The sequence below is a fragment of the Dendrobates tinctorius genome, unplaced genomic scaffold, assembly GCF_039654945.1.
Source record: "Dendrobates tinctorius isolate UK_male_01 unplaced genomic scaffold, ASM3965494v1 ptg000368l, whole genome shotgun sequence".
NCBI classification, from domain to species: Eukaryota; Metazoa; Chordata; class Amphibia; order Anura; family Dendrobatidae; genus Dendrobates; species Dendrobates tinctorius.
Genome location: NW_027362034.1, coordinates 666,445 through 684,036, shown reverse-complemented (window position 1 = coordinate 684,036; position 17,592 = coordinate 666,445). Strand labels below are relative to the sequence as shown.

Genomic DNA, 17,592 nt, shown 5'->3' with positions numbered 1-17,592 from the left:
TAAATCGAAAGGTCATTGCTCCCTGCTGATTCTCCTGGATCTCTCTGCCGCATTTGACACTGTGGATCACCAGCTCCTCCTCACTATGCTCCGCTCTATAGGCCTCAAGGACACGGCCCTCTCCTGGTTCTCCTCCTACCTCTCTGACCGCTCCTTCACTGTATCTTTTTCCGGCTCCTCTTCCTCTTCTCGTCCCCTTACTATCGGGGTCCCGCAGGGCTCAGTCCTAGGCCCCCTCCTCTTCTCTTTATACACTGCCCCTATTGGACAAACAATCAGCAGATTTGGGTTCCAGTATCATCTCTATGCTGATGACACCCAATTATACACTTCTTCCCCTGACATCACCCCTACCCTAATTCAAAATACCAAGGATTGTCTGTCTGCTGTCTCTAGCATCATGTCCTCCCTCTATCTGAAACTAAATCTCTCTAAAACTGAACTTCTTGTGTTTCTCCCCTCTACTAACCTCACTCTACCTAACATCGAAATAACCCTGGAGGGTTCAACCATAACTCCCAAGCAGCATGCCCGCTGTCTTGGGGTCATATTCGACACTGAACTTTCCTTTACTCCGTACATCCGATCACTCAGTCGCTCTTGTCACCTGCATCTTAAAAACATCTCCAGAATCCGACCTTTTCTCACCTTTGAAACTGCTAAGACTCTTACTGTCGCTCTTATTCATTCTCGCCTGGACTACTGCAACTCTCTTCTGATCGGTCTCCCTCTTACCAAACTTTCTCCTTTCCAATCCATCTTGAATGCGGCAGCCAGGGTCATATTTCTGTCCAGCCGCTTCACCGATGCCTCCATCTTGTGCCAGTCATTACACTGGCTACCTATTCGCTACAGGGTCCAGTATAAACTCATCTCTCTCACCCACAAAGCTCTCCACTGTTCTGCACCGCCTTATATCTCCTCTCTCATCTCTGTCTATCGCCCTACACGTGCCCTCCGTTCTACAAATGACCTAAGACTAACATCCCCCGTAATCCGAACCTCGCACCTCCGCCTCCAAGACTTCTCTCGTGCTGCTCCAGCTCTCTGGAATGCACTTCCCCAGGCGATCAGACTGATACCTAGCCCTGACCTATTCAAGCGCGCTTTGAAAACCCATCTCTTCAAACAAGCCTACCACATCAACTACCCAGCAAGCTAACTTTGCCCTGTTCCCTCCTTCCAAATATTATTCTGAATCTGCACCCTACTATTCATCTGTCTCCACACCCTTCATGCACATGATAACTGCACTTGATACTTGTCTATTGCACTTAAACACACGGGCTGATGACCGGATCATGCAGCTTTATATGAAAATCCCTATTATAATTGCCAGACCTGAATTAACAAGCACTTTCCACCTGCTGTGTCCCCCCATTTCCTTGTAGATTGTAAGCTTGCGAGCAGGGACCTCACTCCTAATGTCACTGTTTGAATTGTCTTAACTTGTATTGAATTTATTGTCTGTACATGTCCCCGCTTAATTGTAAAGTGCTGCGGAATATGTTGGCGCTATATAAATAAAAATTATTATTATTATTATTACACTTGTGTCTTCTGATTTTCTACTTTCTCTGCTCTCCTGGTTATGGCCAACTACCTGACTATTCTTCTTGCCATCTCACTCCACAGAATAGCAGGTAACACAATGGCCCAGATCCATGTAATGGTGTTAGATGAGCATGGCAGTCACTGGGATCTGGAAAATAGAGTAGATAGAGCCAAGCCTTCTTGTGGTGGCCATCTTTTGATCTGCCAGGTGATCACTAACAGTGCTCCCAATACATCGTGTCTGCAAACTATTCCATCAAGGTCTGTGTACGAATAGCTAAATGGCGCTCCTTCCTTTCTTACCCTACCATGTGCCCAGAAAGTAGTGTACAACCATATATAGGGGATTGTTGGATTCAAGAGACATTGGGAAATAATTTGTAAGGTCCATTTGTTTCCTATTATCCTGGTGAACACTCTCTGGGTAATTAGAGTATGAGGCTCAGTGGCTCTTGGCAATCTAAACTATCGTAAGGGCCAATATTTTCCATCAGATGAGTTTCAAGAAGAAATATTAGACATTCAGAGAGCATTTTTATAATAGTGCAGAGCTGAGGTGTCTTAAATTTAGATCTCAGGCATTTGGCAGAGGTAATGGAGATATAATTTTAAAGGCTACCAGGTAGTGGCAGACTCACATAAGTGAGGCAGGCCGATCCCACAATCATCACTCTACCATACAAAATGAACCTGTACAAAAAGAACTAGAATAAAAAACATGTTACCGTTTTTTGGACTATAAGACTTTCCTGATTATAAGACGCACCCCAAATTTTGAGGAGAAAAATAGGAATTTTTTTTTTAATAACATGGTGGCGCTTCTTTTAATCCATGCGTCTTATTGCTGTGGTGAAGTGGGGTCATAGTGTCGCTGCTGGAGGAGGCAGTAGTGGGGTGCTGCTGCTGCCGCTGCCCGGGGTTGCCACCGTTGCTGCTGCCTGGGGTGTCCGCCGCTGTGGGGGCACTCTGTCAACATTTTGTGAAATGCCAGAGCCCCCGCATGTCCTGTGCGGTGGACTCTGTAAACATGGCTGCCGGGGGGCGGCGCATGCGCTGATGGCGATTTCGGTATCAAGATCTCAGGATATGAAATTTCAGCCCTGAAATTAGATCTCAGGACTCTAGGAAGCCATTAGCATCATTACCCTCCGCTTTCTCTTACAGGCCCATCATAATATTTTTCTTCAAGTGATCTTCTAACTTGCCAGCACATTCTACGTACGCTGTCATTTGGCTTTATAGTTTACAGATCTGGGCAGGTAACATCAGCATTTTAAAGTAGATGGATCCTCCAGGTTGTAAGTTCTATAGAAAAGGGCTTTCAATGCCCAAAGTCATTTGAACAGTTTTGGGTGGAGGAGAATGTTGTGGTCTAGAGGCAAAATGGTGATCATGGTAATACGGCCGGACTACACCACCGATAAAGCAGCCACAGCCGGTGACTGAGAGGAATCTGTGACTTCTCTGCATTCAGTGGTTACTACTCACCTGGGTAGTCATATGTGGGAATCTCCTCTTTACACCACTCATCACCCCTCACATATGTCTCTGTAGTATTAATATGGGTCAGATCTTCACCCTGAAACAAATATTGTAAAAGTCACCGACAGATGGAGAAGTCCCTTCTATGATCAGCTCTAATCCTGCCATCTCCACCGTTCTCATTAAACAAGTTGTTGAAATATGTTTGGTACAAAAACTCATTCCTGTCTATGAGCGTTTAGTTGCTAAATTTGTAAACTATTTATAAAGCTTAAAAAAAACTCCCAGAGGCTCAAACAGGAAGAGCGTGTGACTGTATTTCCTGTTTTCCTGCTGTGTCTGTGTATGAGAGAAGCAGCCTGCTGTAGATACTGCACAGATAGAGACACACAAATGATTTATTCCTGATCTATTAAGCTTACAAGAGACAAAAAAACTGACTGGCACATCCAGACTAATGTGAATAGGTGCATACCAAGAGGAGCTACCCCCATATACAATATACAAAGAATGGTTGCACTCTATCATGCTAAGGCATGTCAATGTGGAATATATGTAATTAGAATTGCAATACAGCTTTAGAATTATAGAAAAAATATATGAGACTCTTAGCATAAAATTTGGCCAAATATCTGCCCACCAGCCATCAGATTTGAGGCCGCCTTGACGTTGGCTGGTGGGCAGATAATATTTGGCCAAATTTTATGCTAAGAGTCTCATATATTTTTTCTATAATTCTAAAGCTGTATTGCTATTCTAATTACATATATTCCACATTGACATGCCTTAACATGATAGAGTGCAACCATTCTTTGTATAATATATATGATCTATTAAGCTTATCATACAGTTAGGTCCATACATATTTGGACAGAGACAACATTTTTCTAATTTTGGTTCTAGACATTACCACAATGAATTTTAAACAAAACAATTCAGATGCAGTAGAAGTTCAGACTTTCAGCTTTCATTTGAGTGTATCCACATTAAAACTGGATGAAGGGTTTAGGAGTTTCAGCTTCCAAATGCAAGCACCACACCTCAAATCAACTCTTTATCTGCTTATTTGAGAATGACATAATGAAGGGATTGCCCACACCTGTCCATGAAATAGCCTTGGAGTCAATTGTCCAATTACTTTTGGTCCCTTTAAAAACAGGGTGGCCCATGTTAAGGAGCTGAAACTCCTAAACCCTTCATCCAATGTTAATGTGGATACCCTCAAATGAAAGCTGAAAGTCTGAACTTCAACTGCATCTGAATTGTTTTGTTTAAAATTCATTGTGGTAATGTCTAGAACCAAAATTAGAAAAATATTGTCTCTGTCCAAATATATATGGACCTAACTGTATATTGCTCTTGATTGTTCCTGAAAAAACAAGTTCTGTTGTCACATGCTTGGAGAGAATCGTGAGTAATCCGCCAACAGGTTATGGGCCCAGAGTAACACAGCAACTATAGCCCAAAGCAAAAGCAGCACAGAGCAATAGAGAAGATGTCCACTAGCAGCAATCCTGTCAAGTTCTCAGTGCCAAGCCTCAAAAACCAGATATACCAGTCCTGGAAATTCAAGGGAAAGATGCTGTTAATAAGAGAAGATAGGTAGAAATACACTAAAGGGCATGTTACACTAAGCGATATCGCTAGCAATATCGCTATAACTTGTGACGTTATAGCGATATTGCTAGCGATATCGCTGTGTCTGATACTTACCTACGACCGGCTCCCCCGCTGGTTATCGCTGGTCGGGCGAGAACGTCCAGGACTGTTTCTCGTCGTCAGCTTCCTGCGGTGCTTCCTGTGGAGAGACCAGCGACGCGTGGAGCCGGGCGGGAGGACGCAGGATCGCCTGGTGTGACAGGTAAGTAGCGATCCCCGTCCCCAGCAATGTCGCTGGTGAGATCTGCCTGTGTGGCAGCTCACTAGCGACCACTTAGCGATGTACCAGCGATCCTGACCGCGTCATATCGCTGGTCGGGATCGCTGGTACATCGCTTAGTGTGACAGTACCTTAAGGATCAAGTGCCTCATCCATTATCAGATGATTGGCTAGAGAAGGATCAGAGAGCACAAAGCACGATCTCCCTCAGTGTAGATGATAATCAGATTGTGCATATACGCAAATGTGCAACTGCAAAAGAGATGTGGGATGAGTTACATAAAGTGCATGAAAGATTAAATCTCAGCAATAAGTTTTATCTCATGAGAAAGCTATATCAGTTTAAGCTAAGTGATGGACGTAATATGCAGGACTATATAAGAAAAACCCTATAGATTGTGGAGCGTCTCAGGAGTTTTGGAGAAGAAATTAAAGATTTTCATGCTGCTGCATTTCTATTAAGTGGTCTTCCAGAGAGTTATGACAGACTTGTGACTGCACTAGATGCACGGCCAGATGATGAGCTGACACTAGAGTATGTTAAAGGCACACTTTTGGATGAATTCAAGATAAAAACGCAGCATGTAAGCAGGATCCTTGCGGGCAGGATCCTCTCTCCTTCTGTACTTGTGTGCACCTTGTTTTGCTCATGTTTATTGTACTTGTCTATATTTACCCCTTTTCACATGTAAAGTGCCATGGAATAAATGGCGCTATAAAAATGTATAATAATAATAATAATAATAATAATAATAATTGCAGAGAGAAAGAACCATACTCTCTGTGAAAGTGGAAGAAGTATGTTGTTTGATGCGAGTCTACCTACAATGTATTGTGTAAAAGCCATCATGACAGCTTGCTATCTTTAAAACAGAGTGCCAGGTAAAGCCACAAATAAAACTCCATATGAGCTGTGGAACTGTGAGAAGCCTAACCTGAAGCACCTCAGGATATTTGGAAGCAAAACATTTGTGTATGTTTCCAAAGAAAAACGTTCCAAGTGGGAAACACACGCAAAGCAAGGAGTCCTGGTGGGCTATAGGGAAACTCAAAAGGGATACAGAATCCTACACCCAGAGACCAACACAGCAACAATCAGCAGAGATGTAGTGATTGATGAAAACTCTATCGCTCAAATTCCATGATGTTACACCAGTTGTTGAACCTAAGAAGCAAGAACAAGAATCTTAATCACCAAACCCACATGCCGTAATGGAAAACACTGAAGTGTAGATAAGCTCTGAAGCCACCAAGGAAGACACAGAAAAACCAAGTCAAGCTCCAGTCAGGAGATCAGAAAGGCCAAACAAAGGTATCCCAGCTAGATGACTTTCTTATATGGTCAGAACTCTTCCTGAACCAGAGCCACAGTCATGGCAAGAGATGCAAAAACTGCCAGTCCACAAGAAGCAGAAGTGGATAAATGCTGCTAATGATGGAGTCCCTTCACTAACTCCAGACATGGGAGCTTACTGAGCTACCACAAGGAAAAAGAGCTATCGGATGTAAGTGGGTCTTCAAAAAGAAATATGACTCAGAAGGTAGCGTTCACCGGTTTAAGGCAAGATTGGTCGCAAAAGGGTACTCGCAAAAGTATGGTGAAGATTATGATGCTACATTTTCTCCAGTTGTGAAGCAAGCCACATTCAGAACTTTAATGTCAGTAGCTGCAGTTCAACAGATGACAGTGAGACATTTTGACATCAAAACAGCCTTCCTACATGGTGACAATGATAAATCCACCTGAGGAAGGCAGCGATCCGCTGCCGAAACGCATAGAGGTCTAATAAAAGGCTGTTCACTATCTACTTATTGCAGTGTGCTCTATTGCCATAGTGCTCCTCAAACTGACCACATACCATTTTTTCCCTAAAAAATACATGGTGACATTGAAGAAGAGTTGTACATGAGCCAACCCAAGGGGTATATTAAAAAGGGTGATGAATTCCTTGCCTGAGGAGGTGGTGATGGCGATCTCAGTCGAGGGGTTCAAGAGAGGCCTGGATGTCTTCCTGGAGCGTAACAATATTGTGTCTTACAGTTATTAGGTTCTTTAGAAGGACGTAGATCTGGAGATTTATTCTGATGGAATATAGGCTGAACTGGATGGACACATGGCTTTTTTCGGCCTTGCTAACTATGTTACTTTGTTTAAGAGCACCTTGTTTGTAAAATGCAAAAGTCTTTCTATGGACTTAAGCAGTCGGCAAGAGCTTGGAACTCAAAAATGAACAAAGTCTTGATGGATGAAAGATCTAAAAGATCTCAAGCTGATCCATGTTTGTATATGAAAAATGTAGCAAAGGAGTGGATGTATGTTCTCCTATATGTAGACGATGTAATCATGTCTTATTAAGATGAAAAATAAATTGCAAAGCTAGGAGAAATTCCCAACCAGCACTTTGAGACTAAGAACCTTGGAAATATGACATATTATTTGGGAATCCAAATCCATAGATAGGAAGATGGGAGTTTTCTTCTCAACCAAAGCTCTAAAATTTCCACAATCCTAAACCAGTTTGGAATATTAGAAGCTAAAGGCTGAGAGTTACAGACAAGCAGTGGAGGAGCTTCTGTACTTAGCAACCACAACTTGTCTGGATATCACGGCCACAGTCGGAATTCTCTGTCGACGTGTAAGCAAGCCACGCCAGAGTGACTGGAATGCAATTAAGAGAATGCTTCAATATCTTAAAGAAACTCAAAGGTTAATGTTAAGATATCTGCATCAGGAGATCTCACACTCAAAGGTTATGTGGATGCAAATTGGAGATTCAAGTGATCGAAAATCAACAAGTGGTTACTTGTTCAAGTTAGGAGAAAATTCAATTTCTTAGTCCAGCAGAAAACAAGTGTCAGTTGCATTATCTTCTACAGAAGCAGAATATATGTCTGCTGCTTATGTAATTTGGTTGAAACAACTTTTGGAAGATTTCGGCAAGCCATTAGCTCAACCAACAGCTACCTTGCCAGCAGTAAGAAGATTAGTGCAAGGACTAAGCAATTTGATGTAAAACATCACCACTTACGTGACTTAGTAGAACGTGGTGTACTCCAGTTTGTTTATTGCGAGTCTGACAAGATGATAGCTGATGGCATGACAAAGCCATTATCAAGAGCCAAGTTTGTGGAATTCAGAACCGCAATGGGAAAAACAGGATAAGTAGTTGTTGAGTGGGGGTGTATGAGTGTTTAGTTGCTAGTTTTGTATGCTGTTTATAAAGTTTTAAAAAAAACTCTCAGAGGCTCACACAGGGAGAGCATGTGACTGTATTTCCTGTTGAGTCTGTGAATGAGAGAAGCAGCCTGCTGTAGATGCTGTACAGATAGAGACAAACAAATGATTTATTCCTGATCTATTAAGCTTATCATATATTTTTCCTGATTGTTCCTGAATAAGCAAGTTCTGTTGTCACACGCTTGGAGAGAATCGTGAGTAATCCGCTGCCAACACAAGTTCTGTGATGTATTAAGAGAAGTATAGAGTCTACATCACGTCAAATAATTATTCTCATCTTCTCCTTCTTGATCAGATCTCTTCTGGAACACTATGTCCAGTTCTGGGCATCAAAGTTAAAAAAAAACATTGACAAGCGAGAGCAAGTTCAGAGAAGAGCTACCAGGATGGTGAGATAAAACAAGACTGAGCACAAGACCTTCACAGCCGTCTACACATCATAGGGGAGATCTCCTGACTAGAGTTGAGCGAAACGGGTCGAAAAAATTCAAAAGTCGCCGACTTTTGACAAAGTCGGGTTTCATGAAACGAAACCCGACCCTAGGATGAGGTCGGCCACGAGGTCAGCGACTTACGCGCCAAAGTCGCGTTTCAAAAGTTTGTTTTGCGCTCTTTTTCAGCCAATCAGGATCCACGGACACTGTGGGCAACGTGATGACATAGGCACGGGTCACCACCATCTTTCAGAAGGGCATGCAAGTGATTGGCTTGCTTTGGTGGGCGTCACAGGGGGTATAAAAGGGCGTGCACGCCAACCGCCATCTTACTTCTGCCGATCTTAGCATAGGGAGAGGTTGCTGCTGATTCTGTAGGGAGAGCGTTAGGCAGGGAAGAAGACAGAAAAACTGCTTCTGCTGCTAGCGATTTGGCCTGAACAACACACCAGTCACTGTGTGTGCAGTGCAAGGGGAGGCTATATAGTGGTGTATCAGTGGTGTTGGTTGTTGGGCTGCCTTCTAAGGCTTCCTGACAGGCTGGCATTGCTGTTTACCCACTGCTCCGCAAACTGCTTTTTTAAAAGCAATCCAATCTCCCTTATCCTCTAGTCACTTTGGTCACAGCTGTGCCATCGAGCCTGTCACATAGCGCTCAGATATTCATTGGGCCTCAAACTGCTTTTTTAAAAGCAATCCCAATTTTTTTTTTTTGTCCTGCTGAGAAGAAAAAAAAACTGCTTCTGCTGCTGATAGCAATTTGGCCTGCACAACACACCAGTCACTGTGTGTGCAGTGCAAGGGGAGGCTATATTGTGGTGTATCAGTGGTGTTGGTTGTTGGGCTGCCTTTTAAGGCTTCCTGACAGGCTGGCATTGCTGTTTACCCACTGCTCCGCAAACTGCTTTTTTAAAAGCAATCCAATCTACCTTATCCTCTAGTCACTTTGGTCACAGCTGTGCCATCGAGCCTGTCACATAGCGCTCAGATATTCATTGGGCCTCACACAATCCAAAAGTGTCCAGTGTCCAAAAGTGTGTGCAGAGATTCAAAATCTCCCTTATCCTCTAGTCACTTAGGTCACAGCTGTGCCATCGAGCCTGTCACATAGCGCTCAGATATTCATTGGGCCTCACACAATCCAAAAGTGTCCAGTGTCCAAAAGTGTGTGCAGAGATTCAAAATCTCACTTATCCTCTAGTCACTTAGGTCACAGCTGTGCCATCGAGCCTGTCTCATAGTGCTCAGATATTCATTGGGCCTCACACAATCCAAAAGTGTCCAGTGTCCAAATGTGTGTGCAGAGATTCAAAATCTCACTTATCCTCTAGTCACTTAGGTCACAGCTGTGCCATCGAGCCTGTCACATAGCGTTCAGATATTCATTGGGCCTCACACAATCCAAAAGTGTCCAGTGTCCAAAAGTGTGTGCAGAGATTCAAAATCTCACTTATCCTCTAGTCACTTAGGTCACAGCTGTGCCATCGAGCCTGTCACATGGCGCTCAGATATTCATTGGGCCTCACACAATCCAAAAGTGTCCAGTGTCCAAAAGTGTGTGCAGAGATTCAAAATCTCACTTATCCTCTAGTTACTTAGGTCACAGCTGTGCCATCGAGCCTGTCACATAGCGCTCAGATATCAGTGGGCCTCACACAATCCAAAAGTGTCCAGTGTCCAAAAGTGTGTGCAGAGATTCAAAATCTCACTTATCCTCTAGTCACTTAGGTCACAGCTGTGCCATCGAGCCTGTCACATAGTGCTCAGATATCAGTGGGCCTCACACAATCCAAAAGTGTCCAGTGTCCAAAAGTGTGTGCAGAGATTCAAAATCTCACTTATCCTCTAGTCACTTAGGTCACAGCTGTGCCATCGAGCCTGTCACATAGCGCTCAGATATCAGTGGGCCTCACACAATCTAAAAGTGTCCAGTGTCCAAAAGTGTGTGCAGAGATTCAAAATCTCACTTATCCTCTAGTCACTTAGGTCACAGCTGTGCCATCGAGCCTGTCACATAGCGCTCAGATATCAGTGGGCCTCACACAATCCAAAAGTGTCCAGTGTCCAAAAGTGTGTGCAGAGATTCAAAATCTCACTTATCCTCTAGTCACTTAGGTCACAGCTGTGCCATCGAGCCTGTCACATAGCGCTCAGATATCAGTGGGCCTCACACAATCCAAAAGTGTCCAGTGTTCCAAAAGTGTGTGCAGAGATTCAAAATCTCACTTAACCTCTAGTCACTTAGGTCACAGCTGTGCCATCGAGCCTGTCACATAGCGCTCAGATATCAGTGGGCCTCACACAATCCAAAAGTGTCCAGTGTCCAAAAGTGTGTGCAGAGATTCAAAATCTCACTTATCCTCTAGTCACTTAGGTCACAGCTGTGCCATCGAGCCTGTCACATAGCGCTCAGATATTCATTGGGCCTCACACAATCCAAAAGTGTCCAGTGTCCAAAAGTGTGTGCAGAGATTCAAAATCTCACTTATCCTCTAGTCACTTAGGTCACAGCTGTGCCATCGAGCCTGTCTCATAGTGCTCAGATATTCATTGGGCCTCACACAATCCAAAAGTGTCCAGTGTCCAAAAGTGTGTGCAGAGATTCAAAATCTCCCTTATCCTCTAGTCACTTAGGTCACAGCTGTGCCATCGAGCCTGTCACATAGCGCTCAGATATTCATTGGGCCTCACACAATCCAAAAGTGTCCAGTGTCCAAAAGTGTGTGCAGAAATTCAAAATCTCCCCTGTCCTATAGACACCTTGTACCTTGTTTTACATACTATATAGTTTGTTGGATTTTGTCTACATTTCTACCAAAAATGAGGAAGGCTGGTGGAAGAGGCCGTGGAATTGGGCGGGGGTTGGCAGCTGGTAATGATGGTGTTGGTGGTGGATCTGATGGTAGTGGCAAGAGCAAAATAGGACCGAATGCAGGAGGTGTTGAGCCTGCGTCATCGTCTGGCTACATAAGGCCTCGAACGCTTAGTTTTCTAGGAGTTGGCAAACCGCTTTTAAAGCCAGAGCATCAGGAAAAGGTTTTGTCTTACATTGCTGACTCAGCCTCCAGCTCTATCGCCTCCTCTTCTTCAGTTGTAAAAAGTAAAAGCACTGAGTCGTCATTGGAGGCTCATGTTCATGAACCACACCTTTCCTTGTGTCCTTCACCCCAACCAAGATTGAAGGATGACGCAGGCCATACTACTGATTACTCCATGGAGCTGTTTTCACATACCATGCCTGGATTATCAAGTGAAATGGTGAATTACCCAGGCCAAGATGAATCTGACATGGAGTGCACTGATGCACAGCCGCTGATGGATGATTCTGCTGGTACATTCACTCAGAGCACTACATTGTCCTCGCAGTGTACAGAGCCAGATTCTGACCCTGATGAGACTCAGGTGCCCCTTCCCGCACACTATACCACCATACACGGTGACACAGAGGAAGGTGCACATGACATAGAAGAGGAGGTGATGGATGACCCAGTTGTTGACCCAGATTGGCATCCATTGGGGGAAGAGGGTGCTGCTTCCAATAGCTCAGATGAGGAGCATCCACAGCAGACATCGACATCGCAACAGCTGTTATCTGGCAGGCCCGGAGCACTCCAAAGACAGGTTCCAAACATCAAAAGAGTTGCTGGACAGCTTGTCCAGAGGGTCAAAAGATCACAGCGTGCTAGGCCGCAAAATGTCTGCCAAAGTAGGAAGAGTGCAGTGTGGCACTTTTTTGAACAAAATCCTCATGATCAGGCCAAGGTTATCTGTAAGAAGTGCGCAAAGACCTTTAGCCGAGGGAAAAATCTGAAAAATTTGAATACCAGTTGCATGCTTAGACATTTAACCAGCATGCACTTGCAAGCGTGGACACAACACCAAACCTCAAGTGCCACATGTGCAACTGATCACAACGAAGGTAGTCAGCAACGCTACATTGTTTCCCCCACTGTAAGCCCACCGGTTAGCACAGCAGCAAATGTTGAGGTGTCGTTGCAAGGCCACAGCAGTCAGGGAATCCCACTGTTATATCAACGAAAGACTGATTCTAGGCCATCAGAAAGAACACCAACTCCATCACCATCATCAACCCTCTCTCAGTCCGCCCTGTCCACCGCTACTTCCACCATATGCAGCTCTCAAGTCCAGCTCACCCTCCCAGACACTATGAGTAGGTCAAGAAAGTACTCAGTCTCTCATCCGCGTACACTGGGTTTGAATGCCCACATTGCCAAACTAATCTCGTTTGAGTTGATGCCGTTTCGGTTGGTGGAAAGCACAGCTTTCCGCGAACTCATGGCCTATGCAGTACCCCGCTATGACCTACGCAGTCGCCACTTCTTCTCTCGCAAAGCCATCCCAGCCCTCCACCATCATGTGAAAGACCGCATTGTCCATGCACTCAAGCAGTCAGTGAGCGGAAAGGTGAAACTCACTACTGATGCATGGTCCAGTCGGCATGGCCAGGGCCGTTACGTGTCCATCACTGCGCACTGGGTTAATGTGGTGGATGCAGGGTCCACAGGGGACAGCGGTGGTGAGACAGTGCTGCCTAGCCCACGGTATAGGAAACAGTTGGCTGTAGGCGTTCCACCCTCCTCCTCCACCTCCTCCAGAAGCGAAAGCTCGTCCACAGAGCGCAGTCGTACGAGCACTCCATCTGCAGCTGCCACTGTTGCACACGATGTGTCCCCCCATCGAGCAGCTAGTGGAAAGCGTCAGCAGGCTGTGTTGCAGATGATGTGTTTGGGCAACAGACACACCGCCGAGGTGCTGGCCGAGTACTTGAAGCGACAAACTGAGTCATGGCTGGGCAGTGTACATCTTGAGGCAGGCAAGGTAGTTAGTGATAACGGCCGTAATTTTGTGGCAGCCATAGCCCTTTCAAAACTCAGCCACATACCTTGCTTGGCTCACACCTTGAACCTGGTGGTGCAGTGCTTCCTCAAAAATTATCCGGAGTTAACAGCCCTGCTCCAGAAGGTGCGAAGACTGTGCGCGCACATCCGCCGGTTGCCTGTACACTCCGTTCGTATGCAGAAGCTGCAGCGATTGCTCCACCTTCCCAACCACCGCCTCATTATCGACATTGCAACAAGGTGGAACTCCACCCTGCACATGGTGGAACGGCTGTGCGAGCAGAGGCAGGCCATAATGCATTTGTGGGAGGATACACGGCCAGGCACTTTGAGAGCAGACATGGAGTTGACAGGTGTGCAGTGGTCGAAGCTGAAAGACCTCTGTAAAGTCCTTCAGTGTTTTGAGGAATGCACACGGCTGGTAAGCGCAGACGACGCCATCCTAAGCATGAGCATCCCACTTATGCGTTTGCTCATGCAAACTTTGACGCACCTTAAGGAGCAGGCGTCTGCAGCCAATGTTGATGAGGAGGAAGAGGAGGAGGGAATCCTTGATGACATTCAGCCATTGTCTGCTCAGGGACCTCTCCTGGACGAGGTGGAGGAAGAAGAGGAGGAGGGCTCGCTTGCCCTGCTGCTAGTGTGCTATCCGAAAGAGTCTTCAGTGCTGCTGGATCAATCCTGACAGAAAAAAGGACCCGTCTGTCGACCCAAAATGTTGATGATCTAACCTTCATTAAAATGAACCATGCATGGGTTTCAAAGGATTTTGTCCCACTTTCCCCTGCTGACCCATAGTTTGCCAGAAAAATGGCTCGCTTTTGTCTTCCTCTTCCTCGGACTTCTCCAATTCCTCCATTTGCAGCGGCTGAATGTCTAACATCAACATATGCCATTTTTTCCACCTCCCTAACTGGGCTGCCTCCCCCCACAGGGCCGGAGTCACCACCTGGCGCACGCACCCGTGCGAGTGCCGTTGCCCTGGACAGGTGGGTGGGCACACTCTTGGGCGATGGCACTGGCACAGGGTCCCTCATAGTACAATCAAGTGTTTCTGATGGTGGGGGTGCACACCCGCCGTCAGACACACCGGCATACTATGAGGGGCCCTGTGCCAGTACCGCCGCCCACGAGTGGGCCCCCCCTGCTGGCTCAGGGCCCCAGCACTTGCAATACTTACCTCTCCCTGCTCAACCGCTGTGTAGTCTAGGCTGTTAAATCCTTCACTGGGACTGCCACTACAAATTTGGTGAACTGATAGATGATGGTTAAGACATAGCTATGCCCTGTCCTGCTGGGCTCTATCTTCAGATGATCAATGGCTTCCATTTGTTGTGGACGTCGACTCACAATGAGATGCAGTGCCGGTTTTTCATCAGCTTTCACAGTTTTCCTACTCACAGACGTGTGACATTCCTGCCCACATTTTTAAATGTGCCCTCTCATGCCAATCCAATAGAATCGCCTACAGCCTGTGGCTTGTGTCTTTTGCACTCCAAAGTCACCTGACAGATCATGATAGGCAGTGAGGACCATGTCTACATCTCTTCTTGTGATCAAAATTTGATGGCGATGAGTAACGGTGATGGGATCAATGGTACTGCGATACAGCAACACTTTCTTCACAAAGAACTGTTTTCGCTGTCTCCACACACAAAGTAATTGAGGGTCAGCATCACCTCTGAGAATTCTCCTGGGAGTTTTTCCCGTGATTAGTAATTCCTAAATTTCTGCAATCACTCGACTTTATGTCTGTACTTTTATCCATCTTGTTTCCTCTTGCGGAGAGTCTGGACTGTCTTACTGAGACAGAAATATATATGAAGATTTAAAAATACCCCAACAGTGTATACTGGTGTACGCTTCAAAAACATTTCCTTTTTTCTACTTTTTAGATTGTTGTCTAATCCATACTGAGGCTGTGAGTGTCTTTGTCGTACTCCGGAAATAAACACGGAGATTTTAAATGTTTAAACTCTGCTATATATACCTGTTATCCGGAGATACTGTACCCTTTCTCAACTTTCTGCAATCTTGTCGAATCCATACTGTGCCTGAGACCGTCTGAGTCTGCCTCCTGATTACAGATGAGTGGTGTTTGAGTGGAACTGTTGGCCAAGTTCAAATTCTAGCTGTTTTGGGCGGTGTTAGATCCGTTCATCGAACTACAACACTTTGATTAAAATTCGGCTGTTCGAGTTTCCATTCGAGAACGTTTCGTTAAACAAAAGCGTATCTTTTTTTCATATTAATAATGGTTTTCAATGATAATAGACAGTTTTAGGGCATAGTAGCGGTGTCTGGTAGTCAGCGGTGTACTACACCTGTGAAGGAGCTACACTGTGTGTGTTTCTAATAATTTTTTAATATTGTCCTGAAAATCCCTTTGGGCCTAGTAACTGTGTCTGCTACTCAGAAGAGGAGCCCACCCGTGAACCGAGCTATGCCGCCTGTTTATGAAAGAACCAGTTTTTGACTGCATTTACACCACTTAATACTTAGGGCCTAGTAACTGTGTATGCTACTCAGCAGAGTTGGCCACCCGTGAACCAAGCTATGCCGCCTGTTTATGTAAGAACTGTGTGCTACTCAGCAGAGGAGCCCAGCTGTTAAGCAAGCTACAGCACCTGTGGTTTGGGCACTTAATTTTTTCACATTCTTTCTGGAATGCCGTTTAGGCCTAATTCCGGAATTACGGTTGACCTGCACTTACTGGGAAATGCTTGTTCGTGGGGAAGAATTGTAATCCCAGATCCACATCACTAACGGGGTTCAGCGTGTTATCCGCACCTGTAAGCGATACACGCTGGTCCTTTCATTGTAGCACGCGTGCAGCCCCGGACATGTAAGGGCATGACAGACCTGTTATTGGCCGATCTCGCGTGCCAGAGCCTTGCGTGTCCCTCTAGTAAGCTGGACGCGGACCGCGGGGGGCATGCCTGAGTCTCGTTCGTTAACGGAATTAAGCTTGCAATCTGTGCAGCTTTTTTGTGGATGGCATGGTTGAAGTTGCCCATGTTGAGTCCAATTAAGCCGCAGGCTCCACTCCTGGTGGTGCCCTTCTGGACATTCCTTTAAGGCTCAGCTTTGCAACCATATTGCCCCCGGAAACCAAACACTATTCCTGACAGTGACATTCTGGTCAAAGAGCGCGATGACATCACGTCTGTACGCCCTCTGCCTAAACAGTGCAAGTGCAGAAAGATGGATGAAGGGGACGACGAGGAGTCCAGAGTACAGGGATTCCCTAGCGAGGAGACTTATTTAATTGTTTTAAAGGTTGATATACAAAAAAATCAATCCTTAAAAGATACTTTATTAACCAATCATTAAAAAGTTTTCAAAACTTCAAAAAACAGGCAAACAAAAATAGGCTTATTGCTGATTTTCAAAATCCAGCCACAAACACTAGAGAGTCGTTCCAATGTCAGGTAGAGGGTCACAAACCTATTTGTCCCTATAGGGCCCTATATCTCTCTCCTACCTGACAGCGGAGGTTGGCACCCTCTTGATACGCAAATGGCGCCCCCACTCCTCGGCGGCTCTCCCTAATCACCCTGTTGACTCCTATCTAAATGACATCAGCTTGGAGTACAACAGATGGCCGGGGACAAAACTCAAGTCATACACTATAGAAATGATCCCTGAAAGTATAGTCATAGTTTGTGGCTGGATTTTGAAAATCAGCAATAAGCCTATTTTTGTTTGCCTGTTTTTTGAAGTTTTGAAAACTTTTTAATGATTGGTTAATAAAGTATCTTTTAAGGATTGATTTTTTTGTATATGAGCCGTTGAATAATTAATCCAGAATTATATTTATTAAGAATTTTTGTTTTAACCCCTTCACGACCAATGACGCCACATAGGCGTCATAAAACCTGGTTCAAATCTGACCAGTGACGCCTATGTGGCGTCATGACTTCAAAGCCCCCCTGCGGGTCGGGTGACCGGGGTCACTGAAAGGTCACCCGACCCGCAGATACAGGGGGCTTTGTAATTCACCACAGGGGGCGTGGCTTCGCCCCCACGTGGCTACGATCGCTCTGATTGGCTGTTAAAAGTGAAACAGCCAATGAAAATTGATGAAATATTACAATCCAGCCATGTCCGACGCTGCTGTAGCATCGGACATGGCTGGAGACACCG

The 17,592-nt window shown here is 45.3% G+C and overlaps 2 protein-coding genes and 1 pseudogene across 2 annotated transcripts in view; 2 read left to right on the top strand and 1 right to left on the bottom strand.

Moving 5' to 3' along the window:
• LOC141075744 (uncharacterized) overlaps window positions 1–17,592 on the top strand; it is a 559,419-nt gene that overhangs the window by 53,439 nt on the left and 488,388 nt on the right. The window lies entirely within an intron of this gene.
• The window catches only part of LOC141075732 (uncharacterized), a 79,722-nt gene that overhangs the window by 16,581 nt on the left and 45,549 nt on the right, over window positions 1–17,592 (top strand). The window lies entirely within an intron of this gene.
• LOC141075748 (small nucleolar RNA U3) lies at window positions 17,012–17,106 on the bottom strand (annotated as a pseudogene).